This window comes from Pectinophora gossypiella, chromosome 28, assembly GCF_024362695.1.
Source record: "Pectinophora gossypiella chromosome 28, ilPecGoss1.1, whole genome shotgun sequence".
Taxonomy (NCBI): Eukaryota; Metazoa; Arthropoda; class Insecta; order Lepidoptera; family Gelechiidae; genus Pectinophora; species Pectinophora gossypiella.
The window spans coordinates 1,474,624-1,502,050 of NC_065431.1; the positions used below are offsets into that span (position 1 = coordinate 1,474,624).

Consider the following 27,427-nt stretch of genomic DNA (forward strand, 5'->3'; position numbering starts at 1 on the left):
TATTGGCCGATGTAAAATTTTTAGACGGTTGTTTTAGATTTCTGCTTAAAATTGACTTGTATTTCATAAATTTTATGCCTGTCGATTACCCGTCCCTTTCTTTTTCAACGGATGAGAAAATGACAGGTATAACTTAATTAAAGCACATAATGACGGGTTCTTACCGCGTTTAAATGGGGATATGAGACTCCCGTTATTATGTGCTTTAATTATGATAATAACCGCGTAAACTTAAAACAAGGTATAACTTAAAGTAAAATTAGATGGCGTCTGCAGGAATTAGAACCAATTTGGTCTTAAAAAATAATCTTATGACTAAGTTCTACCAAACTCTATCTTTAAAGACATATACAAACATTATTTACAATACGGGATAAAAATCGTTCACAAATAAGGATCTTTCAATGCGTCTTATTGGGGCTTCGGGAGATGCTAGGGCTGGTAGTTATTTCTGTCAGAGGTAATGCTGCCAGCCTGTTGGGCACCTTGCCTCGGTGTGACGCATTGGAGGAGGTGTTTTATTTATAAGATGTGTTTGTTTTGTTTTTAATTGTTCACAAATTATGAATTACGATAATGGCTCGTGTATTTTTGAATTCATCTTTAGATCATAGACAATTGATATCACGTGGTTTTCAGGATTTGTACCCGGTTTATGGCGCTAGGCTCGCCCCCTGTTACATGGGACTTGAACACAGCTGGCGAGGAGTGCGTGTTTTAAATAGTGATGTGCCGGATCGTTAAAAATGTATATCCGCGGATACGGATACAAATGCGGATCTTTATTTTCTTAAAAAAAAGATTAAAGTTTTAGTTATTTTATTGTTAAGTGTGATATTTTATCTTGCTTTCATTATGAAGACCTATCTATCTAAATGTTTGCAATATAAAGGTGCCAAATATTTGATTTTAAGAAATAAAAACAATCTGAATGGAATTTTATAGTTTTTTATATAAAAATTCTACTTAATCATTTGAAAAAGATCCGCGTGAAAAGTAACGGACACGGATACGGATTTTTCTTTTATCTCGGATATCCGCGGATACGGATACGGATATTCGGAACATCACTAGTTTTAAACAATATATCTCTGCCTACCCCTTCGGGTATACAGGCGTGATGCTACACTATGTTGTTATTTACAATAAGACACATGTGCTCAGCGGTGAAGGAAAACGTCGTGAGGAAACACACATTCCTGAGAGCATTTTCGGAGGTATGTGACCTAACCTGTATCGGGCTGGTTTTCCCTTCGCGGGTAGGAAGGTCGGACGGGCAGTCGTGTCTGTAAAAAGCGAACCTGTTAAATCTTCAGGAGATGAAAATAAGACTTATATGGAAAACAGATTGTAATAAATGAATCTCTTGACTTAAATACTCAAAATTATCACAAAATGTTTGTTTAAGAATAATGATTATAATTTATTGCGTAGCTTCTTTAAGCTTAAAACATGATTTAAATATTGTCAAAAAAGTATTTAAAAGAAAATCGAATTGCGGGCCCCTACACTACTCTAACGTTTTATGAAAATCGACAAGGTTTGAATCGAACCCGGATCTCCAGATAATGAGCCCAACGCTCTAACCACTAGACCAAGTATGCTGTTCTCCTCACAAATAATCAAATAAGATTATGAGGAAAATTAATAAAATAAAAAATCACACTTTTTTGGTTATTGCTTTTTTCTTTTAAATGTAATTTTGACAACCCAGTTTCAGAACGCTATCTTTATTTTTTTTTATTTATTACGTGTTGTGTGGCCATATTTGTGAAATATTGAATAAAACATGCATTTATTATTTATATTATATTTTTTAAGCACTGTTTAAACTTAGTGTAGTGGAGAAGCTTTTTGCTGAATTAAAAATGTCATTTATTTTTAATTTTATTTTAACATTGTTTTAAGTTTACGCGGTTATTATCATAAATAAAGCACATAATAACGGGAGAACACCGCCGCCCGTTGGCGGCCGTTATTATGTGCTTTAATTATTTTATTTTAACTTTAAAACGTTGGGTGTTCCTAAATTTTGACAGTTCTCCATACTGGCCTCGATTCCTGCAGACACTTCCTAATTTTACTTTAAGTTATACCTGTCATTTTCTTATCCACCGAAAAGAAAAGGGACGGATGATTGGCAGCTCTTAATTTTAGGAAGAATGAGTAAATGAATGGATAACACGGGCGAATCAAAAAGGTATCTCGCTGGTATTAAAACCGTTTAACGTGTGCTGTCTTAATTCTGTCGGGTTTTTGGCCAATATAACATTTTTAGACGGTTGTTTTAGATTTGTGCTTAAAATTGACGTGTGTTCAATAAATTTTATGCTTGTCCATTGTCCCTTTCCTTTTCGGCGGATAAGAAAATGACAGATATAACTTAAAATTAGATGGTGTTTACAGGGATTAGCACCACTGTCCAGCTAAAATTCGTGATAAATTGCTACAAAATGTGGAGCAAGGTGGAGTGTATCCCGTCTGGAGGATGAGTTACGAAAAAGAAAACCCATCAGTTGGAAAAAGGCAATTTTGAAAATAAGTTTTCCTAAGTTTATTTCTTTCCGATCTTTAGGGAATAAATATGACATTATGATTTTGCAGTTAAACACTGCGCAAAGGGTTATAGCGTAAAAATATAACCAAAACAATTATGTTAGTTTACTCAAATAGTATGGGGAACTGTCAAAATTTAAGCACACTAACAATAAGTACGACTTTTTCCGACAGAGGGATTGTGTCCTCTAACATGATGGACTAATGTTATGGGCGATAGGCTGATCCCTTATCACCATAAGGTTCATCATATCCAGCTTACGACATCGTATCAACAGTGGCTGCAAGGTGTCTTTGATTACTTGTGGCTCTGCCCACCCCATTAGGGATTACGGGCGTGAGTTTATGTATGTATATATGTACGACTTTTGACCGCTTTTACTAATGGCGTCACAGGCCAGTATTTCCATACAAGTTCCATTGAAAATTTTCGTTTGACGTTTCGTAAAAAGTATATCATTTGACTAAGTTGTCAAGCCAATTCTTTATTCTATGCTTGTGGTTCTGCCCGACCCGTTTGGGGTTACAGGCGCGTATCAGTCTCAAGAATCTCATTTTTATCAGTTATATTTAAAAATAAATGACATTTTGAAAAAAGATTTTTCTTCTAAGTTTTATTTAAAAGTGTATCGTTTGTAAAAATTGGAAAATCTCACTGAGACATAAATTGTTGCAGCTATGAAGGGTGAGAGCCCTCAGCACTCCCCATTTGTCCGGCCAAGTGTTTTACAAATCGTATACTTTGTACCGCTTTTAACGAAGCATGATTAGAATGACAACAGGACAGATATAGTACTTCGCTTAGCGCGAAAGAGACGAAGGATTTAACCTCCTAAGACCGAATGTTCTTTATAAATCCAAACACCATTGTTTAACTATTGCGTCTGGAAATCTCGGTCTTAAGAGGATATAAAAAGTATGTATTTACAGTAACGTACTATTGTGTCATACATACATAAACAGCCTATATACGTCCCACTGCTGGGCACAGGCCTCCCGTCAATCAACCGGAGGGGGTATGGAGCATACTCCACCACGCTGCTTCCACTTGATATTAACTCTGAATCATGACAAATGGGGAGTGCTGAAGGCTCTCACCCGGTACAACGTTTAAGACAACAGGCCTGAGGGTGCCCAGTTGGGCGCGCGAACCTCGGCTCAGGGCGTCGTCTGAGAGAAAAAATATTTGAAAGAATTAATCGACCCTAGTGGGTCGATAGCGATAAGCGCTGATTGAGGGAAGTCGTCGACCACGCCGGCGAGGTCGGTATGTCTGAATCATACCCCTCAGTATTCGTTACGGCGTCAATTAAACCCAGTATAATGTGGCTATACTTTGATAAATAAATAGGTGTGTTGTATCTTTCGCACTAACGGTGAGCAGCTTAGTTAGAAAGAGATAGGAGATAATGGTGCTAATTCCTGTAAATACCATCTAATTTTATTTTAAGTTATATCTGTCATTTTCTTATCCACCGAAAAGGAAAGGGACGGGTAATCGACAAGCATAATATTTATGGAACACACGTCAATTTTAAGCACAAACCTAAAACAACCGTCTAAAAATTTTACTTCAGTCAATAACCCGACACAGTAGACAGCACGTCAAACGGATTGCATACCAGCGACGTACCTTTTGATTCGCCCGGGTTATTCATTCATTACTCATTCTTCCTAAAATTAAGAGCTGTGAATCATCCGTTCCTTTCCTTTTCGACGGATATGAAAATGACGGATATAACTTAAAATAAAATTAGGCGGTGTCTGCAGGAATCGGGGCCAATATGTGACTTTAATTATGCTACGTTAAAAATGGTGTTCAACATTGGTGTTATGTTTTTATATAAGTTACTCTTTTGTATATAATATTAAATTTAAAATGCACATTTTTTGTATAAACCACACCGAGTCATCAACTTATGCTAATGAACTTAAATAAAGAATATTGTAAACAGACAATAATGTTTAAAAATAAAGGTAATAATTAAAAAGTAACTTTGCTATACATATTTCGACTAACTTCTGTAATATAATATAACTACCCTACATTGAAATCGTAATGATTATGAGGGACTTTCCACGTTCCCCAAACACACGATAGATGGCGTTGTTCACTCTTAATGTGATAATTATTTCAAAATAAGAATCATATATCATCATTATCATCTTCCTAGCGTTATCATATTTTCAAGGAGCCTGGTCTGTCTACTAAAAACATTACTAATAGAGATGGGCCGAGTACTCGTTTGATACTCGGTACGGTCACGACCATTAATATGGATACACTTTGGTACCACGTCACATTAACTTTTTTGACAAATTGAACTGTAAGTCTCACTAAATGTCAAATATGTTAGTGCGACAGAGTCCTAAAGTGGGTACATTATATTGCTCATGACTGTACATAATTATTCAAAAATGTAATGGAAGAAGAATACAGAATATATAAGACTAATTGTTGCTTGATATTTGGATTACATTATGTATAGAATTATGTTGCTACCTATATTGCTTCTCTTTATTTTGATCAGAATAATAATGGTTTGATGTTGTAATTGTACCTTGGTGTAATGAAAAGGGTCATCATTTATACCCAAAAACAAAGATAAAAGTTTGTCGTAGTGAGTTTTGTGCGAGTTCAGATGGTTCCGAACATTCCGATATGCATACATCTGTTATCAATGAAATTAGAAGTTTAAATCAAGAAAAAACTTAATAACGCCATCTTCATTTTTGAAGAAAGTCTCTCATTGATATCACGTGGTTTCCAGGATATGGACCCGGTTAGGCAGTAACAACATAAATAGCCTATATACGGCCCACTGCTGGGCACAGGCCTCCCCTCAATCAACCGGAGGGGTATGGAGCATGCTCCACCACGCTGCTCCACCCTTTTAAAATCTGCAATAATCAAGGATTTTCCAGGCTACGTTCCCCAATAATGTAGATGGCGTTGTCGCGATCCTTTCGGTTCAATTGGACCACTTTCCCAATTCGCCACGTTTCCCAATACGGCCACTTTCCCAACTCGCCTATTTCCAAATTCGACCACTTTCCCAGTTCGACCACTTTCCCAATTTGCCCATTTCCCAGTTCGACAACTTTCCCGATTGAACAACTACCTTTTAAAAATGGTTTAAATTTTCTTAGTTATGTTAGATTTTCTCAGTTGTTCTTTCTAGTTATGTTATTTGTTACACTCTCAACAGTACTTAATTAAATATTATTCTATTCGGTTCCGGTTTTTATCATAAATAGTTAGTAGAAGTAGGGTAGTACTAAAATAGTTTAAACTGTCATGCCGTAAATTAATCCTGCTTGGCATCGTTTGTTTTTGTGTTTTGCATTGTGAAAATGGAGATAGTTAAAACGAAGAGAAATCAAGATTGTGTGTTATTAGAGGGATATCGGTACTATTTACACAAGAGAAACAAACGTGGAACCTCCTTATGGAGATGCGAAAACAAAGATAAATGCATCGCTTCAATAATTATTTTTTTTGGTATTTTTAACTTGGTAAATTGGTAAGTTATCTAATTGAAAAGTTGTCGAATTTAGAAGTTGTCGAATTGGGAAGTTGTCGAATTGGGAAGTTGTTGAAATGGAAAGTTGTCGAAATGGGAAATAGAATTGATCATTTGTCCAATTGGGAAAGTTGGCGAAATGGGAAAGTGGTCCAATTGAACCGAAAGGGTCGCGATTTAACGTGATAATTACCTAATTTCTCATTACTCTGTGATGAAATCTAAGGGAATGCAAACAGTGCCTGACAAAACTTTAAGAGGAATGTCACGCTTATCTGTAATGCTCTTAAAATATAGATAGGCTCTCTGTCATCGACACTCCCTGTATTTTATTAATTATCTGATTAAGTGTTTATTACATTCAAACGGGGTTTAATTTCATACATACATAATTACATTCATTATTGTACATAATTATTCCAAAATACAATGTAATGGCAGAAACATATATCAAAATAATTGTTGCTTGATATTTGGATTACATTATGTACAGAATTATGTTGCTACCTGTATTGCTTCTCTATATTTTGATTATAATAATAATGGTTGCAAAAAAAAAACGTGGTTGTAAAAAGAGTCATCATTTATACCCAAAAACAAAGACAAAAGTTTGTCGTAGTGAGTTATGTGCGAGTTCAGATGGTTCCGAACATTCCGATATCAAAAACATAAACAAGCGGCAAAGAAAGATGGTAGACAGATATGTCTGCACGTAGAAAATTATGGATCTACCTACTCCACTCCAATCTCATCAGTCATCCCGTGATCATGGCACTTGCAACAGTGTCGAAATATCGGGAGCCTCATATCCTCATTTAAACGCGGTAAGAACCCGTTATTATGTGCTTTAATTAAAGACAAAAGATGTATACTTACATGTTATCCATGAAATTAGAAGGTTAAACGAAGGCAACTCGATACAGCGCCATCTATATTTGTTTTGGGGAACGTACTCTGAAAAGTCTCTCATTAAACGACTTTATCGTAATAAGTAAAATAAAAGAGAATTATCTACTATCACTACGGAGTTTCTGTAAAAAAACTAGACCGCAACTGAACAGGAACTTAAAGCGAACTATAGAATAAACGTTAGGGAGATAATAGTTTATTTCCTTAGAAAGTATTAAATGTGTTAAGACCCTCGCTCAGCGACAATAGATGGCGTTAGTGTAGCGGTGATCGGAATTACTATTTTTGTCATAGATAAACTAAACTAATAACATCATAGAAGGAAAGCTAGAAGGAAAGAGAGGAAGGGGATGACCAAGAAGAGCTTACATGGAACAGATTAAAGAAAAGGTTAACGTCGTGTCTTATAGGGAAGTCAAGGAATTGGCCTTTGATAGACTGGAATGGAAAATGCTACACCGACAAGAGCGTGGCTCTTAAATTGATGATGATGAAACTAAACTAAATGAGCTCTACACCTTTTTGCCACTACTTGAAGGTCTAGAGAACCTACAAACAATAAAAAATATTATAAATCCTTCCTATTTTCTTCAGGTTTACTCTGGGTCTGAATTTACGTCCTCTTTTTGTTACAAATAAACCTTTACAAACTTTTTTTGTATGTAGTTTCTAATAATAAGTAATAAAAATAACATTTAAGTAGGAGGTTGTCAATAACTTCAGATCCAGAGTAAACTGGTAAGTTTTCAATAAAGAACGTATAATTGTGAACATCGTTTATTTTCCGACTGACTGACTGACGCAAGATGGCTGCCGTGTTGCCATTTTCAAACTTAATAATATACTATTATGTACCATAAACCTGAAGAAAATAGGAAGGATTTATAATATGTTTTATTGTTTGTAGGTTCTTTATACCTTCAAGTAGTGGCAAAAGGGTGTAGAGCTCATTTAGTTTAGTTTATCTATGACAAAAATAATAATTTCGATCACCGATACACTTACGCCATCTATTGTCGTCGAGCGAAGGTCCCAATGCCCTTGACACAAATTACTACAATACCTTCATGTGCCCTGATAAATCTATAGAGTTTCCGATCTGCCTTCAATTTTACACCTAACTATTAATAAATAAGAACCAAATCCTTATGAATACTAACTTAGGCATTTTCCAATTAAGTAACTTCTTAATAAGATTTGTAAATTGTTTTAAGTTTACGCGGTTATTATCATAATTAAAGCACATAATAACGGGTTCTTACCGCGTTTAAATGGGGATATGAGACTTCCGATATTTCGACACTGTTGCAAGTGCCATGATGTCATCCCGTGATCATGGCACTTGCAACAGTGTCGAAACATCGGGAGTCTCATATCCCCATTTAAACGCGGTAAGAACCCGTTATTATGTGCTTTAATTATGATTTGTAAATTAATATATTCAATATACTCCGGTACCGGACTTGCACCAATGAGTTATTAATTTATATTAAGTGCAGTTTTCACAAACACAGTTGGCTCGACCATTATAGACGGCGATACGGCTCACCTATCACGTTGGTCTAACAGAAAGCTCGGTGAGGCGTGGGTACTTTGTTCTCTATCTACCTCTTAATTATATTTAAAGTTATACTTACTTGTCTTTTTCTTGTCCGCTGAAATGGATAGGGACGGGTAATCGACAAGCATAAAATTTTTCCCACTCAAAATTTTTCATTGGCCAATAACCCGACAGAATTAAGTTTTCAGCACACGTCAAACGGATTGCATCAACGAGATGTTCATTTTATTCGCCCGGGTTACTCACTCGTTCATTTCAAAATTATCAGCTGTCAATCGTCTGTCTCTTTCCTTTTCGGCGGATAAGAAAATGACAGGTATAACTTAAAATAAAATTAGGAGGTATCTGCGGGAATCACGGCTATTAGGTACCTCTTGCTAAATAAATCTTAAATTGTCATCTCTTCCACTGTTAATAAACTCTTCTATTACTATAAATAGACATTAGGCTTTGTGAATAGTGCCTACGCAGTCTAAAGCGCGTCTAGGGTTCGACTCGAGCTTTAAGTGTCCTCTGCGGATGTGCTGTGTATTATATACCTAATAATAATTATTATTATTAATATTATAGCTACAATAATAGTAATAACGCTTACAACCTTGAGTAGATCAGATTATACAATAAAAAAACATTATGGAAATAACTTTGATGGTTTTATTGGATCCTATTAATAGTAGTAGTCCTAAGCCATATTTAATAATATCTCGAAAACTATACATTTTTAGGCAAAAATAATGAAGAACCCCCACCCTCTTTATAACCCCCCCCCCATCCGTATAAACCCCCCTACACCCCACCCCTATATAAACCTTCCTACACCCCACCCCTATATAAACCGTCCTACACCCCACCCCTATATAAACCCCCCTACACCCCACCCCTATATAAACCCCCCTACACCCCACCCCTATATAAACCCCCCTACACCCCACCCCTATATAAACCCCCCTACACCCCACCCCTATAAAAAACCCCCTACACCCCACCCCTATATAAACCCCCCTACACCCCACCCCTATATAAACCCCCCTACACCCCACCCCTATATAAACCCCCCTACACCCCACCCCTATATAAACCCCCCTACACCCCACCCCTATAAAAATCCCCCTACACCCCACCCCTATATAAACCCCCTTACCCCCACCCCTTTATAAACCCCCCCCTCTACACATCCACCATCCACATCGTGGTCACTCAGTTCATCTTGCGATGGAAGTACCTATTCCTAGGCCAGTAGAGTATATAGTTGTGAGCTTAAGTATTGTTATAATTATAACAGTTAATCATCATCATCAGTACGACGCCTACTGTTGGGCATAGGCCTCCCCCAAGGATTTCCACGACGATCGGTCCTGCGCTGCCCGCATCCAGCGGCTTCCCGCGACCTTCACCAGATCGTCGGTCCACCTTGTAGCGGCCTATCTACTGAGCGTCGTCCGACACGTGGTCGCCATTCGAGAACCTTTCCGCCCACATAACAATTACAGCCACGTCTGTTTCCTAATGAGCAGACTATGAAATACCATTTAGTCGCGGCGACTTGTGATTTACTTCAACAAAATCTCGATGTCCTCCAATTAATTTCACTCTTGGTAATAATTGAGACCATATTTTTTGTCCTGGACTGAAATTAGACTATCTATTGCAAGGCTTTTTGGCGGGAACGGGACGGTTGCTTTCTTCATTGAATAATCTGAACAATTAATACGAAGTGCTGTTTTGTGGTTAATGATCGCATTAAGTTAGTCGGAAAACATAAGCGATAGTGTTATTATATCGGATTCAATAAACAAAGTGTACCTATCTATTTTCGCTTCGTGCCAACAAGCCGCTTTATAACTCGAAAGCTTATGCGGACTTTTGAGTTAATTCGTTTGGGGTTCGGAGTAGGAGTCTGCTCCGAGGGTGGAGGCTTAGGTTTCATCATTCATCGTCATCACTTTTCATCATTTCATTAATCATCATCAAGAAAATAAATACATAAGACATGGCTGTATGGGCATAGTTCCCTTTGCCTTGCCCTTCGGGGAAAACCAAAACAAATTGTTTCGTCTTATTTATTATGTTCAATCATTCAATAGCAAAGGTTCAGTTCAGGCAAAAAAGTCCAATGTATAGAACTAAACATCTTGTACTTATTGTAATTTTTTTATCATTCTAAGACACGAAAAAATTAAAGAATAGTGAAAATGTCCAGTTTCTAGTATACTATAGAATTAACAGTCTGTGCTTCATTATAACATAAGGTTATGTTTGTTTGTACTGAAAATACATGCAAAATTATATATATAAAAAAACAGTATTGTTGTATCATACTTTTTTTTAATATTTGTAAAAAAACAATTTTTTGAGTCTGGATAAAGATGTTTAAAAAAATAATTAAAAGCCAGACCAGAAAAAAAACCAAAACCAGAATAAAAAAAAACGTTTCGCCCTATTGTGGGTATTATTAAGAACCTTTTTTTGACACCCTACAGAATAAAAATGTGTAATAGCGCCGTACTCAAGCTGTAATAGCGCCATCGCGTTAGTTGTTTTTTTTTTTGTTTTCTGGCTCGGTTTTACAGTGAAAATTTTTATTTTTGTGTTGAATTCGTATTATTTGTGGATTTTGGCCTGGTTTTACAGGCCATTAAGAATGTACTTCAGTACAAACGGACAATTTCAACTTGGATATACAATACGTATAATACGGCATAATATTTTGCTAGTCAAATAAAATACTTTAGGCTCAATATTTCCATGTTTTATTATTTCATTTTGTCCTACTGATTTTTTTCTTTTCTTTTGTAAAAAGAAATAAAAAAATAATTATCTTTATTCAGTCCATGTATGTACAAGTCCAGAACAAAAAAGATAAGTAATTAAAATCTCAATCGACTTAATTTATATATTTTTAAATCGATTAAAAATAACATTTTAGCCTGCCCTTAAATAGGCGAATAAACAAACCGTTCGAATATTTGTAATCGAGTACTAGGAGAGCATACATCATTAGAAGTGCTGTTTAGTTTGGCAGTATGGTGTCATGATCTTAGCCTGTCCTTAAATGGGCGAAGAAAAAAACTCAGAGTCCATTTTTGACAACAGGACAGAGAGCTAGCATAAAGGCTAGTGCGAAAGAGACGTGTATTGTTCTGACAGCTGCTACTGCAAACTGACAAGTAACCAAATGTTGAACTACCCGCAATTTTTAACTTTCTCACATTTATGATGACGGATTTGAGAACAGGACAGATAGATAGTATACAGCCTAGTGCGAAAGAGACAGGTATTGTTCTGACAGCTCCCGACAAGTGTGCTCGGCTGTTTACTAACGAACTCCTATTAGCCTATGTTGTCCTGGTACTTCATCTGCGGTTTGCTGCGAATTTAGAAGAAACTGATTTATGAGATTGTAGGGCAAGACGGATTCTCGAGTGGACGGACAGTCATGAGCAATATCATGTACCCACTTTAGGACTCTATCGTACTAACATATTTGTCATTTTGTGAGACTTACTGTTCAATTTGTCAAAAAAGTTAATGTGACATGATACCAAAGTGTATACATATTAACGCTCGTGACTTGACACCCGTATCTTGGAAAACCTAGTGTGACGCTCTTGGGATAGGATGGTATGACTACATCCGTAAGGTGGCTGGCAGCGTCTGGAGGAGGAAATCCTAAAACCGAGCTGAGTGCCATAGGAGAGGACTATTTCCAGCAATGGACGAGCGTAGGCTGTTAATTATGATGTTTTACAGTGAAAATTTGTTTTCGGCCTTGTTTCACAGGCCATGAAAAATTTTGCTGACTAAATAACATATTGTAGGACAACTTTAAGCTTTAAGATTTGGTGTTTTATTTAATTTTGTCCTACTAGCTTTTAACTTATTTTAGTGTTTTCAGGAACGGCATTCATAAATATAGTTTTACAAAATATTTTTTTTTTTTAAATCGATTAAATAAAATATAACCGTTTTAAGAAAACGATTTGAGCAAATGTTCTGTCAGAATAGGTTGAATATTTGTAATCGAGTACTAGGAGAGCATACATCGTTAGAAGTGTTGTTTAGTTTGGCAGTGCGGCCTCATGATCTTAGCCTGCCCTTAAATAGGCGAATAAAAAACAAATGTCAGAGAAACAGTGGGCGAGTCCATTTTTCACAACAGGACAGAGAGATAGCATAAACCCTAGTGCGAAAGAGACGTGTATTGTTCTGACGGCTGCTGCTTTCAAGTTGACAAGTAACCAAATGTTGAACTACCCGCAATATTTTAACTTTCTCATGTTTATGATGACGTATTTGAGAACAGGACAGATAGATAGTATACAGCCTAGTGCAAAAGAGACGGGTATTGTTTTGACAGCTCCCGACAAGTGTGCTCGGCTGTTTACTAACGAACTCCTACTAGCCTATGTTGTCCTGGTACTTCATCTGCGGTTTGTTGCGAATTAATCTGTACTGTTTAGAAGAAACTGATTTATGAGATTGTAGGGGAAGACGGACTCTCTAATGGACACCGTATCTTGGAAAACGTAGTGTATCGCTCTTGGGATAGGATGGTATGACTACATCCGTAAGGTGGCTGGCAGCGGCTGGAGGAGGAAATCCTAAAACCGAGCTCAGTAACCGAGCTCAGCGCCATAGGAGAGGACTATTTCCAGCAATGGACGAGCGTAGGCTGTTAATTATGATGTTTTACAGTGAAAATTTGTTTTTGGCCTCGTTTCACAGGACATGAAAAATTATTATATCGGATTCAATAAACAAAGTGTACCTATCTATTTTCGCTTCGTGCCAACAAGCCGCTTTATAACTCGAAAGTTTATGCGGACTTTTGAGTTAATTCGTTTGGGGTTCGGAGTAGGAGTCTGCTCCGAGGGTGGAGGCTTAGGTTTCATCATTAATCGTCATCACTTTTCATCATTTCATTAATCATCATCAAGAAGATAAATATATAATTTATTTATTATTAATTTATTATTTATTTAATTTTAAGATAACATAGATCCAATTATATAATATGTATAAGACATGGCTGTATGGGCATAGTTCCCTTTCCCTTGCCCTTCGGGGAAAACCAAAACAAATTGTTTCGTCTTATTATGTTCAATCATTCAATAGCAAAGGTTCAGTTCAGGCAAAAAAGTCCAATGTATAGAACTAAACATCTTGTACTTATTGTAATTTTTTTATCATTCTAAGACACGAAAAAATTAAAGAATAGTGAAAATGTCCAGTTTCTAGTATACTATAGAATTAACAGTCTGTGCTTCATTATAACATAAGGTTATGTTTGTTTGTACTGAAAATACATGCAAAATTATATATATAAAAAAAACAGTATTGTTGTATCATAATTTTTTTAATATTTGTAAAAAAACAATTTTTTGAGTCTGGATAAAGATGTTTAAAAAAATAATTAAAAGCCAGACCAGAAAAAAAACCAAAACCAGAATAAAAAAAAACATTTCGCCCTATTGTGGGTATTATTAAGAACCTTTTTTTGACACCCTACAGAATAAAAATGTGTAATAGCGCCGTAATCAAGCTGTAATAGCGCCATCGCGTTAGTTGTTTTTTTTTTGTTTTCTGGCTCGGTTTTACAGTGAAAATTTTTATTTTTGTGTTGAATTCGTATTATTTGTGGATTTTGGCCTGGTTTCACAGGCCATTAAGAATGTACTTTCAGTACAAACGGACAATTTCAACTTGGATATACAATACGTATAATACGGCATAATATTTTGCTAGTCAAATAAAATACTTTAGGCTCAATATTTCCATGTTTTATTATTTCATTTTGTCCTACTGATTTTTTTCTTTTCTTTTGTAAAAAGAAATAAAAAAATAATTATCTTTATTCAGTCCATGTATGTACAAGTCCAGAACAAAAAAGATAAGTAATTAAAATCTCAATCGACTTAATTTATATATTTTTAAATCGATTAAAAATAACATTTTTCGACCAAATGTTCGAGCAGAATAAATAAAACCGTTCGAATATTTGTAATCGAGTACTAGGAGAGCATACATCATTAGAAGTGCTGTTTAGTTTGGCAGTATGGTGTCATGATCTTAGCCTGTCCTTAAATAGGCGAATAAAAAACAAATGTCAGAGAAACAGTGGGCGAGTCCGTTTTTCACAACAGGACAGAGAGATAGCATAAAGGCTAGTGCGAAAGAGACGTGTATTGTTCTGACAGCTGCTACTGCAAACTGACAAGTAACCAAATGTTGAACTACCCGCAATTTTTAACTTTCTCACGTTTATGATGACGAATTTGAGAACAGGACAGATAGATAGTATACAGCCTAGTGCGAAAGAGACAGGTATTGTTCTGACAGCTCCCGACAAGTGTGCTCGGCTGTTTACTAACGAACTCCTATTAGCCTATGTTGTCCTGGTACTTCATCTGCGGTTTGCTGCGAATTTAGAAGAAACTGATTTATGAGATTGTAGGGCAAGACGGATTCTCGAGTGGACGGACAGTCATGAGATCATGTACCCACTTTAGGACTCTATCGTACTAACATATTTGTCATTTAGTGAGACTTACTGTTCAATTTGTCAAAAAAGTTAATGTGACATGATACCAAAGTGTATACATATTAACGCTCGTGACTGGACACCCGTATCTTGGAAAACCTAGTGTGACGCTCTTGGAATAGGATGGTATGACGACATCCGTAAGGTGGCTGGCAGCAGCTGGAGGAGGAAATCTTAAAACCGAGCTGAGTGCCATAGGAGAGGACTATTTCCAGCAATGGACGAGCGCAGGCTGTTAATTATGATGTTTTACAGTGAAAATTTGTTTTTGGCCTCGTTTCACAGGCCATGAAAAATTTAATTTCAGTACAAATTAACAATTTGAACGTGAAAACTCAATACGTATAATAATACGGTATATTTTGCTGACTAAATAACATATTGTAGGACAACTTTAAGCTCTAAGATTTGGTGTTTTATTTAATTTTGTCCTACTAGCTTTTAACTTATTTTAGTGTTTTCAGGAACGGCATTCATAAATATAGTTATTACAAAATAAAATATATATTTTTTTAAATCGATTAAATAAAATATAAGGGTATCATTTAAGCTATCACCAATTTAATTAGTTTTGTGTTTCTTAAATAATAGGGTTTGTCCTCAAAATAGTAGATCTGTCACCAAAATGTAGTCACCAAACAATGCAAAATCAGTTTCACAATAAATCACCTAAAATCCTGAGATATAAGGTCTAGTACCAAATAAATGTTTTTGTATGTATTATAATAGGTGTGTCCTAATAAGTATTTAAACAAACTAATTTAAAGAGATTACCAATAAATCATATTATGTTACTAGAAAATTGCATTAAGTTCAAATAAAAAATTAGGGTTGTCATCATCGTTTCAACCAAAAGATTCTGCTACTTAACTAGACTCCCAAGGTTCTAAATTTCCACTGGTAGTATAAATTATATTTAGCAGAGTAGTAAGTAAAACAATTAAAGTCAATATAATCAATATTTATTGTTTAAAATAATTACCACTGAACAATCAGCGCTGGTTTAAAATAGCTGGCTTATGGCACGCCGCCCGCGTCGCGCATCGTGTGATCGAACCTAGTTACCTACTACCCATCGTTGAGGCCGGATTGGGCAATTTTTAAAGCGCGCCAATTTGTCTCTGCCCCTTTGATCATTTTTTCATTAAAATTATAAATTGATGTATTAAATTGGTAACGAATACTATTAATTTAATATCTGAACGAAATAAAATGTTACTACTGTATTGGTGACAAAATATCAAATAAAAAGGAGTCGCAGTCAGGGATCGATAATCGATTTATTTGGTGACAGATCTACCATTCTGAGCACAGAGTTATTATTTAAGTAACAAAACTGTTATTATAAAAACGAAGTTTATATTCATGTAATGCAAAATAATTTTATTGGTTATCGATCTCTTATTTTACACATATATTAACATTAATTTGATAATTCATACCTGGGAACAATTTTTGTTTATCTGAGAACGAAAATATTTCGTGGCGATAGATCTATTTATTAGGTGATACATCTTGATGACAAATATAAATTTTGGTGATAGAAAATATAGTCCCCAAAATATAACCGTTTTAAGAAAACGATTTGAGCAAATGTTCTGTCAGAATAGGTTGAATATTTGTAATCGAGTACTAGGAGAGCATACATCGTTAGAAGTGTTGTTTAGTTTGGCAGTGCGGCCTCATGATCTTAGCCTGCCCTTAAATAGGCGAATAAAAAACAAATGTCAGAGAAACAGTGGGCGAGTCCATTTTTCACAACAGGACAGAGAGATAGCATAAACCCTAGTGCGAAAGAGACGTGTATTGTTCTGACGGCTGCTGCTGTCAAGTTGACAAGTAACCAAATGTTGAACTACCCGCAATATTTTAACTTTCTCATGTTTATGATGACGTATTTGAGAACAGGACAGATAGGTAGTATACAGCCTAGTGCAAAAGAGACGGGTATTGTTTTGACAGCTCCCGACAAGTGTGCTCGGCTGTTTACTAACGAACTCCTACTAGCCTATGTTGTCCTGGTACTTCATCTGCGGTTTGTTGCGAATTAATCTGTGTTGAAACTGTTTTATGAGATTGTAGGGGAAGACGGACTCTCTAATGGACACCGTATCTTGGAAAACGTAGTGTATCGCTCTTGGGATAGGATGGTATGACTACATCCGTAAGGTGGCTGGCGGCGGCTGGAGGAGGAAATCCTAAAACCGAGCTCAGTAACCGAGCTCAGTGCCATAGGAGAGGACTATTTCCAGCAATGGACGAGCGTAGGCTGTTAATTATGATGTTTTACAGTGAAAATTTGTTTTGGCCTCGTTTCACAGGCCATGAAAAATTTAATTTCAGTACAAATTGACAATTTGAACGTGAAAACACAATACGTATAATAATACGGTAGTATATTTTGCTGGCTAAATAACATATTTCAGGCCAACTTTAAGCTCGATAATTTGGTGTTTTATTTAACTTTGTCCTACTGGTTTTTAACTTATTTTAGTTTTTTTCACGAACGTCATTCATAAAAATAGTTATTACAAAATAAAATAAAAAAGGCACTCGATTTATATATTTTTTAAATCGATTAAATAAAATATAACCGTTTTAATATAACTTTCATGTCGGAACCCAGTTTTTCACGAAAATATTATATAAAAGTTCGCCACCAAACTTGGCGCATTTTGATATTCACCCTTTTAAAATCTGCAATAATCAAGCACTGAGGCTACGTTGCCCAAAACATATAGATGGCGCTGTTGCGATTTGACGTGATAATTACCTATATATATATTCTCATTACTCGGTGAAGAAATTAAAATTCAAAAATATCTTTATTCAGTAGGTAACATAGTTACACTTTGAATCGTCAATTTTTACATAACGAACGTCTTATCCGCCTAAAACTACTGCAGCTTCTCACAACCTGTATAGCCGGGGAAAAGAAGCTGCAAGAAAAACCTCGGTCCAGGGCCCTAGACGTTCTTTTAAAAAAATAAACATAAAATATTTTCATACAATTGAGTAATTTAGCTGCCTAATATCAGTTCTCAGACAGTTAATCCCATGCATTCATATCTTCTAAATAATCACTAACTTTATTATAATCTTTTTTGTAAAAAATTGTAAAAATCTAAGGGAATGCAAACAGTGCCTGACAAAACTTTAAGAGCAATGTCACGCTTATCTGTAATGCTCTTAAAATATAGATAGGCTCTCTGTCATCGACACTCCTCATCGTATCTTATTAATTTTCTGATTAAAAGTAATAATTACATTCAAACGGGGTTTAATTTCATCATACATACATTCATTATTGTACATAATTGTTCCAAAATACAATGTAATGGCAGAAGCATACATAAAAATAATTGTTGCTTGATATTTGGACCACATTATGTACTTACAGAATTATTTTGCTACCTGTATTGCTTCTTTTCATGTTGATTACTTATAATAATAACGGGTTCTTACTGCGTTCAAAGCAGGGATATGATACTCCCTATATTTTGACACTGTTGCAAGTGCCATGATCACGGGATGACTGATGTGATTGAAGTCCAATCTGCTTTGAACGCGGTAAGAACCCGTTATTATGTGTTTTAATTCTGATTATAACCGCGTTAACTTAAACAATGTAATAAAAATTGACATCATTTAAACGCAAAAACAAAGAAAGATGCATATGTCTGTTATCCATGAAATTAGAAGGTTAAACGAAGGCAACTCGATACAGCGCCATCTATATTTGTTTTGGAGAACGTACTCTGAAAAGTCTCATTAAGCGTGAAACTTTCAGTTATTTCAGATGTCTGCTGTCTACGCACCTCACTAGAGGGGTCGCGGGGCGGCCGCCGATCGCCGTTCATTCGTCGCTCGCCGACCCGCTCGTTGGCAACACTAATAAAAAAAAACACTTCTCTCTGCGCCTCGCTCGCGTTCGCGTTCGATTTGTAATCTTATAATAATAATATAATAATATCTTTATTTCGTACCATTAAAGCCTTAAATATATGACAATATTTGTTTACATTTATAAATATGTAGTTACAGGCTGTGACATAATTGCTATGAGTCGGCTGTTATCCCTAAAAGTTTTAAAACTGAGCTAAGGATACCAGCTACCATCCAAAAGTTGTATGCAAAAGCCAAAAGTGAGGGTGCTGACAAATATTGTAATATTTTGGAATTAATAGACAGCGATATAGTTACAGTCCGCTAGTTTTATTTATTGCTATCAAGGATCCCAACATCTGCATTATTTTCAAATTAGCAATGTCCTAACATTTTCTAAAAAAAAGCAGTTTCAATATCAAAAAGCACTTTATTTATATTTACAATTGTATTCATAATTAGTTTAGCAGTAACATAATAAACATATCTATAGAAATTTTATATTACAACTAAGTAAGTAGATTTGATGATAGAACCCTTCTAGAGTCATTCATCAAAAGCAGCCTTAAGCTAGAATTCAAAATATCTCGAAAAGTATGCGTCGTCAGGCAAAAAGAATGAAATCCCCCCACCCTTCAAAACACCTACACCTTTTAGGGTTGTATTAATAAATTAATCTCAGCTTCGAGACTGCCTTCAAGATAATGTCAATGTGACAGTTCTTATAAAAACAGGGACTTGAGCATGATCTTGAGGGCAGTCTCAGCTGAAATTAGTTTATTAATTATTAATATTAGACTACAACGGATTAAACATGAAAATATTAGGGATTTTTAGGAACTTCAGATGTCTGTATGAGTTCCGTATTAGCAACGTAATCATAATCATGTCATTTATTGCATTCCACGTGGTAGGAGGTTGGTAACATAAGTAGAGTAACACATATAGACCCGTACAGTCATGACTTGAGTAATATCATGTACCCACTTTAGAACCCTGTCTCAGTATCACATTTGACATTTAAGACTTATGGTTTAATTTTATGAGGAGCTCGGTGGCGCAGCGGTAAACGCGCTCGGTCTGCGATTGTCGAAGTTAAGCAACTTTCGCAAAGGCCGGTCATAGGATGGGTGACCACAAAAAAAAAGTTTTCATCTCGAGCTCCTCCGTGCTTCGGAAGGCACGTTAAACCGTTGGTCCCGGCTGCATTAGCAGTCGTTAATAACCATCAATCCGCACTGGGCCCGCGTGGTGGTTTAAGGCCCGATCTCCCTATCCATCCATAGGGAAGGCCCGTGCCCCAGCAGTGGGGATGTTATATGGCTGATGATGATGATGGTTTAATTTGTCAAACAAGTTAATGTGACATGGTTTCAAAGTGTATATTAGTCCTCGAGACCGTACATTATTAAGAACATCACAATTGTCTATACATCAGTTTCCTGAAAGGAGATCATCGGATTTCGGCCCAGAAGTCAAAGTGCCGGCCAAAAAATAATTTTGCTATATTCCGTTAGATCTTATTCACTTGAGCATTTATTACTATGGCACCAAAGCTGTAGGATCAATATCTTCGGTTTTATTCGAATTCAAAAAACTGTATTTTTCATACATTTTTGGTCAAAATGTAAAGTGCCGGCCAAGTAACAATAATGGTATATATCCTTAGAACTTATCCGTCTGAGCATTTATTACTATGGCACCAAAGCTGTAGGGTCAATATTTTCGGTTTTATTCGAATTAAAAAAACATGAATTTTCATACATTTTTGGTGAAAATGTGAAGTGCTGGTCAAGAAACAATATTGGTATAATCCGTTATAACTTATCCGTTTGACCATTTATTATTATGGCACCAAACGTCTATGACCATTATTTTGACTTTTGTTGGACTTTACGTTATAGTTTCTGTGTGAAAAGTGCCGGTCAGCAAAAAACACATGTCAAAGCTATCGAGAAGATACCTGTACACATTATTCACTATGACAAAAATGTGTATGACCATTAGTTTGGCTTTTGTTAGATTAAAAAAAAAACTTGATTTTTGATTCATTTTGTAAAAAAATATAATACAACAGGCACGTTATGTAAAGGATCGTCAAAATGTTTATTACTATGGAATTAAACGTCTATGGCCACTATTTTGAACTTGATTCGATTTTTCAAAAATCTGGTGTTTTCATAGATACCTACACACATTTTTGACACATTTTTATAAATTAAAAATAGGTTTGAGTTTACGCTTTAGAAGCTACTTTTTTAAGAAAAGTATGTATACAAGGAAAATACAGTGGGGTGATAGAGGTACTACGTTATCGGCCGAGTAGCACCAGGACATTGTGATTGTGTTAGAGTAAGAATATTATACTCTGATCCCAAGGTAACAGTGACCTTTGTGGAGGACGCATAGCGCCAGTTAAACAATGGCTCACTGTCACGGATTACTTTTATTGGATGTTCTCTGTACGGAGTTCGACACAAGAATGGCACAACTCGTGCGGCTCGCCGTCTTATAAGGGTTGTCCCCACTACCGTACCTTGCACGTGTGTCGTAAACAAGTGCAGGTGTTGTTTGTTTGCTAGCCGCACGTGTTGTTTACAGTTAATATAATATTTAGATTTTCAATATTTCGCTGTCGCGCTATCACGGCCATACTGATACGCAGCTCGTGCTCTGAGCTTGCGTTTATTCTGAAACAAGGGTATCTTTTAGTTCACTGTAGTAGCATATTCAATTTGTAACTAAGTATTTGTACTGTTAAGTCAGTTGTTGTAAGTCTATATCGGTGCATCGACACGAGCTTACAATTGGCAAATTCAATAATAATCGTTTCATTCTTCAAATTGCATTGTTACGCCTGTTATTTGTTCAAAGATCGGATTAAAATGGGTGAAGATGTTAATCAATCAAATAGTTTTTACCTTTCGCCAGACTCAGAGGCTTAAATTTTTATAAGCTTGTTCTGGCTGAAGGTTCAGTTGTCAAACTCAGCGGCCGAAAATATAGCTTGTTTCATCAACATCATGGTGAAAGGGACGTTTGTCAAACTCAGAGGCTTTAGTTGCTTGGATTAGCAGCAGTTCCAGTCTCAGAAATATTCGATGAACTCAGAGGCTATTTTGTGGCTTGTTTTGACAAGTGACCTTTACAACCATTTTTTTTTATTTCTTGTAAACTGCTATCACGGATCATTCTAAATTCGGGTTTGGTATTAATCTGAGATGTTCATGAGCTATTGTAGTATTTTTTTGACCAGGACGAAGACTTTGTATTTCGTATCGATCATTGCCAATATTTTTTACAATTTGATATGGCCCTAAATATTTAGGACCTAGCTTGTTATTAGACCATTGGGTATCTTTACAAAGCACAAAGTCTCCTGGATGAAATAATTTTACTTTAGCACATTTGGAATCGAAACGTTTCTTGCTTTCTGAAGATTGTTCGGTCATTCTGATAATCTATTAAAAGAAATGGCGGCTATCGGCAATCAAGCGCCAGCTTAGTATACAATACGCTGCCACGAAGTCACCACCACACGGTACACACGCGGCACGGCTGCCACGCTCAGACTGTGTCATGCTGTAACGCCTTCGCCGTTTGTCATTCACTCGTCGTCATGTAGCAGTGGTCACATGAAACAAAATAACTAGGTGTATTATCACATTCACATGACTCTTTCAATTGGTTTATAAAGATTTGATTAATGACGGTAGATTACAAATCACGTTGTAATTTAACGAAAGTTCATTTCTTTATTGCTTGGAGTGAGAAAATACAGCTTAAACCACGCAGCGTTAGCGTGTCTGCACCAATTCAAAACATTTTTAGACCAAAATACCAAGATTTGACGATGATGAAAACCGATTTGAAAACGCAGTTTGAATTATGATTGACACGTATTGCGGGAATATATCTCGTCAATTTTGTTTTAAAATAAAGAGAAATAGTACTTTCCAAGTTAATTTGAAATCAATTTCCTCATTATTAAAAATTAAAATACACCCAGCAATGAAGTCAATAACAATAAAGTTCCAGTATGAAAACGACTCACCGTAACAATAGTATTCAAATGCAGGTAGGCACCATTATCCTCGATCCTGACAGTACATAGACATTGTGATGAATATGCCACGGCTCAAGTCCAGGTCCAATTTTTATATTCAGGTCCAATTCCAAGTTTAGCCTTAGTTTTAATTAATTAAACACCTGACTCCATCCACGATTATTATCTTATCAGGATAATACGAGTATTTGAAACTTAGTTTCATCCTTTGTGGCTGTCTTTTTCAATATAATGGGTGGGCAGCAGGACGATCCTCTACTTCTGATGTTAGAGTAAGAATATTATACTCTGATCCCAAGGTAACAGTGACCTTTGTGGAGGACGCATAGCGCCAGTTAAACAATGGCTCACTGTCACGGATTACTTTTATTGGATGTTCTCTGTACGGAGTTCGACACAAGAATGGTACAACTCGTGCGGCTCGCCGTCTTATAAGGGTTGTCCCCACTACCGTACCTTGCACGTGTGTCGTAAACAAGTGCAGGTGTTGTTTGTTTGCTAGCCGCACGTGTTGTTTACAGTTAATATAATATTTAGATTTTCAATATTTCGCTGTCGCGCTATCATACATGCAAAGTACAACTGCCCGACTCCTGTCTTCCCTTAAAGCTACTTCAGACGTCATGCCAAAATACGAGTTTCGTCACTAGATGGCAAGCTTATCTTTGGAGGGTGGTAACCATCTACAGTCATAATAATTCAACCTAAACTTAGGCCGTAACGTTGAGTGGAATGCAAAAACTACAGCCAACGTCATATCTAAAATCAGATGGTATTAATATAGAAGTTCACCTATCAACACACAAAACAAAAACACAAAGTATTTATCTGACTAATAACTAGTCATTGGGAAAGCTCTGCTTGTTGTCATTGTTAAAATGTATAAAAAAAATAAAGATTTTAAAAAGGTCAATAAAAGCCAAAGTCAAAAATGTTTTGCGCCAGATTATTAAATGTTCAAAGTTGTATTAAAGGTCCTTTGTAATCCGCCGTATCGCAATTTTTGCCCAAAGCACTTTATTTTTAAACAAAATAAATAAGAAATCAAGATTTTCAAAATAAAATAAAAGCCAAACTAATGATCGTACACGTTTGGTGCTATAGAAAAAAATGTTAATAGGCATCTACTCGATACTGTCTACATGCTATTTTTGCTGGTCGGCACTTTTCACATTTGAACTAAAACGTAAATTCCAATAAAAGTCAAAATAATGGTCATAGATGTTTGGTGTCATATTAAAAAATATTGAGAAGCAACTATTAGACGGATTCGTCGTATTCTTTTCGATTGCCGGCATTTTAATATATTAACCAAAACGGAAAGTCCAATAAACGTCAAAATAATGGTCATAGAAGTTTGGCGCCATACTAATAAATGTTCTAACGGTCCTTTGTAATACGCCTGTATCCCCTTTTTCCAAACGGACACAATATTTTTTTTTACAAAATGTATGAAAAATCGTGATTTTTAAAATCCAATTAAAGCCAAACTAATGGTCATACACGTTTGGTGTCATAGTAAAAAATGATCAGAGCAATCTACTCGAAAGGTTCGACACATTTTTTTTCTCTGGCCGGCACTTTCAAATTTGGGCCGGCCAAAGTATGGAGAGCCGATGATCTCCTTTTCATGTTTTTAATAGTTTGCAGTCTGAAAGGTGTGAGGGTTCGTAAATGGGGTGTCGTCCGGGGGAAAGTTTCCTGAACACAGTTTTCGAGACATTTTAAATCATAGCTTAGGACTGCCGCTGATATTCAATATCAAAAAAACAAAGGAACTTTTATTTTGACAAAACTAGTGCTCTCTCTTTCCTACACTAAGTGTAAGTGAAAGATATCTTTAAATCACACAAAATAACTTAAAAAAAATGAGCTATTCGGTAACAATTTAATAATAGCACCTTTCTTACATTTTTTTCTAATTTTGTTTTACATTTTATGCGAAGAATTGAACTATTCGAAACAAAATTATCCTAACACTCAAAATACAAAAAGACATATCATGTTTCTTTTTAAAAATCTGAAAGTTTATAACTCCAATTTTAAATGTGAAAGGTGAAACAGATAATAAACGTAATTAAAATAAATGTTGTCATTTTCCAGTGCTGAAATTTAAAAAAAAATAATAAAAAAAAATACATTACTATTGCATTTTTAAAGATATATTACAGTTCACAGGTAATTATACGTAATATATAAATTAGTATTGCCTCATTTTAAGCCTAATTCCATTGTGTCGTAAACAATGAGAAAAAAAGTATAATGACTTTCCAGGCGGAGTGACTTTTGGAGGAGCTCGGTGGCGCAGCGTTTAACGCGCTCGGTCTGCGATTGTTGAAGTAAAGCAACTTTCGCAAAGGCCGGTCATTGGATGGGTGACCACAAAAGAAAAAAAAAAGTTTTCATCTCGAGCTCCTCCGTGCTTCGGAAGGCACGTTAAGCCGTTGGTCCCGGCTGCATTAGCAGTCGTTAATAACCATCAATCCGCACTGGGCCCGCGTGATGGTTTAAGGCCCGATCTCCCTACCCATCCATAGGGAAGGCCCGTGCCCCAGCAGTGGGGACGTTAATGGGCTGATGATGATGATGATGATGACTTTCCAGGCTACGTTCACCAAAAACAATATAGATGGCGTTGTACAGCTTTAACGTGATAATTACCTATTTTCTCATTACTCGGGTACATAATTACTCATATATACAATGTAATGGCAGAAGCATATATATCTAGGAAAGTTAGAATACTATTGAAGGATAATGAATGGAAATTCGATTGTTTATGGTATGAAAGGAGGATGGTTAATGAATGGGACGTAAGGCAGTTTTAAAAAGTAAGAAAGGGAGTCTATGGTGGGATGTCGGTCAGGGTTAGAGGATAAGGGAAGAAGGATTTTTTGTTTTGTTAAAATTAATTATAATGTAACGAGTAAAGATATTTAAAATATCCCGTTTTATTTCTATATGGGTGAATATCGAAATGTGCCAAGTTTGGTGGCGAACTTTCATATTATTTTTTCGTGAAAAATTGGGTCCCGACATGAAAAAGGATCTAAAAGGATCCGAAAGGATGTCGGATCCCAATTGTTCACGAAAAAATAATATGAATGTTCGCCACCAAACTTGACATTTTGATATTCACCCATATCCCACATATAAAAATAATTGTTGCTTGGTATTTGGATCAGATTATGTATAATGTTGCTACTTCTTCTCATTATTTTGATCAGAATAATTGTTGGAAGATGTAATTGTGCTTGTTTGTAATAAAAAGAGTCATCATTTATACCCAAAAACAAAGATATAAAATGCAAATGGCTGTTATCCACGAACGAAGTTAAACGAAGGCTCTGTACAGTCATGAGCAATATCATGTACCCACTATAGAACCCTGTCGCACTATCATATTTGATATTTAAAGAGACTTACGGTTTAATTTGTCGAAAAAAATAATGTGACATGGTTTCAAAGTGTATACATATTAGTACTCGTGACCGTACACCACCATCTATATTGTTTTTGGAGAATATAACACGAAGTCTTTAAAAAGTTTTCCTAAAGTGATATCAACGCCATCTCTGTATATTGATGGAACTAACTAGAACACTCCCCGTTAAAATTAATTTGGTGTCACATCTAATAGTATTTTATGCAACAGTTGTATAAGAAGGGTCAAAAAATGCGAGTGGCGTGAGTTGCGATGTGAGCCTTGGCGAACATCGCAATAAGAGACGCCACGAGCATTTTTTGACCTAGTTATACAACGTTGCATACAATACTTTTTCTACGACGACGTAATTTTAAATGAAACAAAAATTATACAAAGAAAAATTTTATTTATAAAAATGAAGATGTAAATCTTGAGCTAACGTTGAAATTTCTTCTGGTGTAGAATTCAATAGTTCTTCATCCATTTTTCCTTTTTATTTTATACTTTTTAGTGTTTTGAAACGAAACACAAAAATTTTCCAATTTATTTTCCAACGCGCGGGAAAATGGCGGTAAATGTATACTTTTTTTTTATAGTATATCTATGGCACCAAACAAAGTAAAGGTGCCAGTTTCCAGGTCAAAAAAAAAACAACAACAATGCTTTTTTGGCGACATTATAGTACAGTTACACTTTGTAAACAATGCTTTTATAGGCCATAGAGCGTACACTTTTTCAAAGAGTTTAATTATGTATGTACTTATATTAGACTTTTTGGTTATTTAAATGCCAGATTAAAGTAGAGGAGTAGAAAAAATACTATTATGCAACAGTTGTATAAGAAGGGTCAAAAAATGCGAGTGGCGTGAGTTGCGATGTGAGCCTTGGCGAACATCGCAATAAGAGACGCCACGAGCATTTTTTGACCTAGTTATACAACGTTGCATACAATACTTTT

The 27,427-nt window shown here is 35.8% G+C and overlaps 1 protein-coding gene and 1 long non-coding RNA gene across 5 annotated transcripts in view; one reads left to right on the top strand and one right to left on the bottom strand.

The window, feature by feature from the left end:
• The window catches only part of LOC126379251 (uncharacterized protein C1orf198 homolog), a 272,783-nt gene that overhangs the window by 90,167 nt on the left and 155,189 nt on the right, over positions 1-27,427 (bottom strand). The gene's annotated exons all lie outside the window — the stretch shown is intronic.
• LOC126379311 (uncharacterized) overlaps positions 555-27,427 on the top strand; it is a 178,610-nt gene continuing 151,737 nt past the window's right edge. The window contains exon 1 of the long non-coding RNA XR_007568305.1: positions 555-2,844. This is a non-coding gene — a long non-coding RNA (uncharacterized LOC126379311). The remainder of the gene's footprint in view (positions 2,845-27,427) is intronic.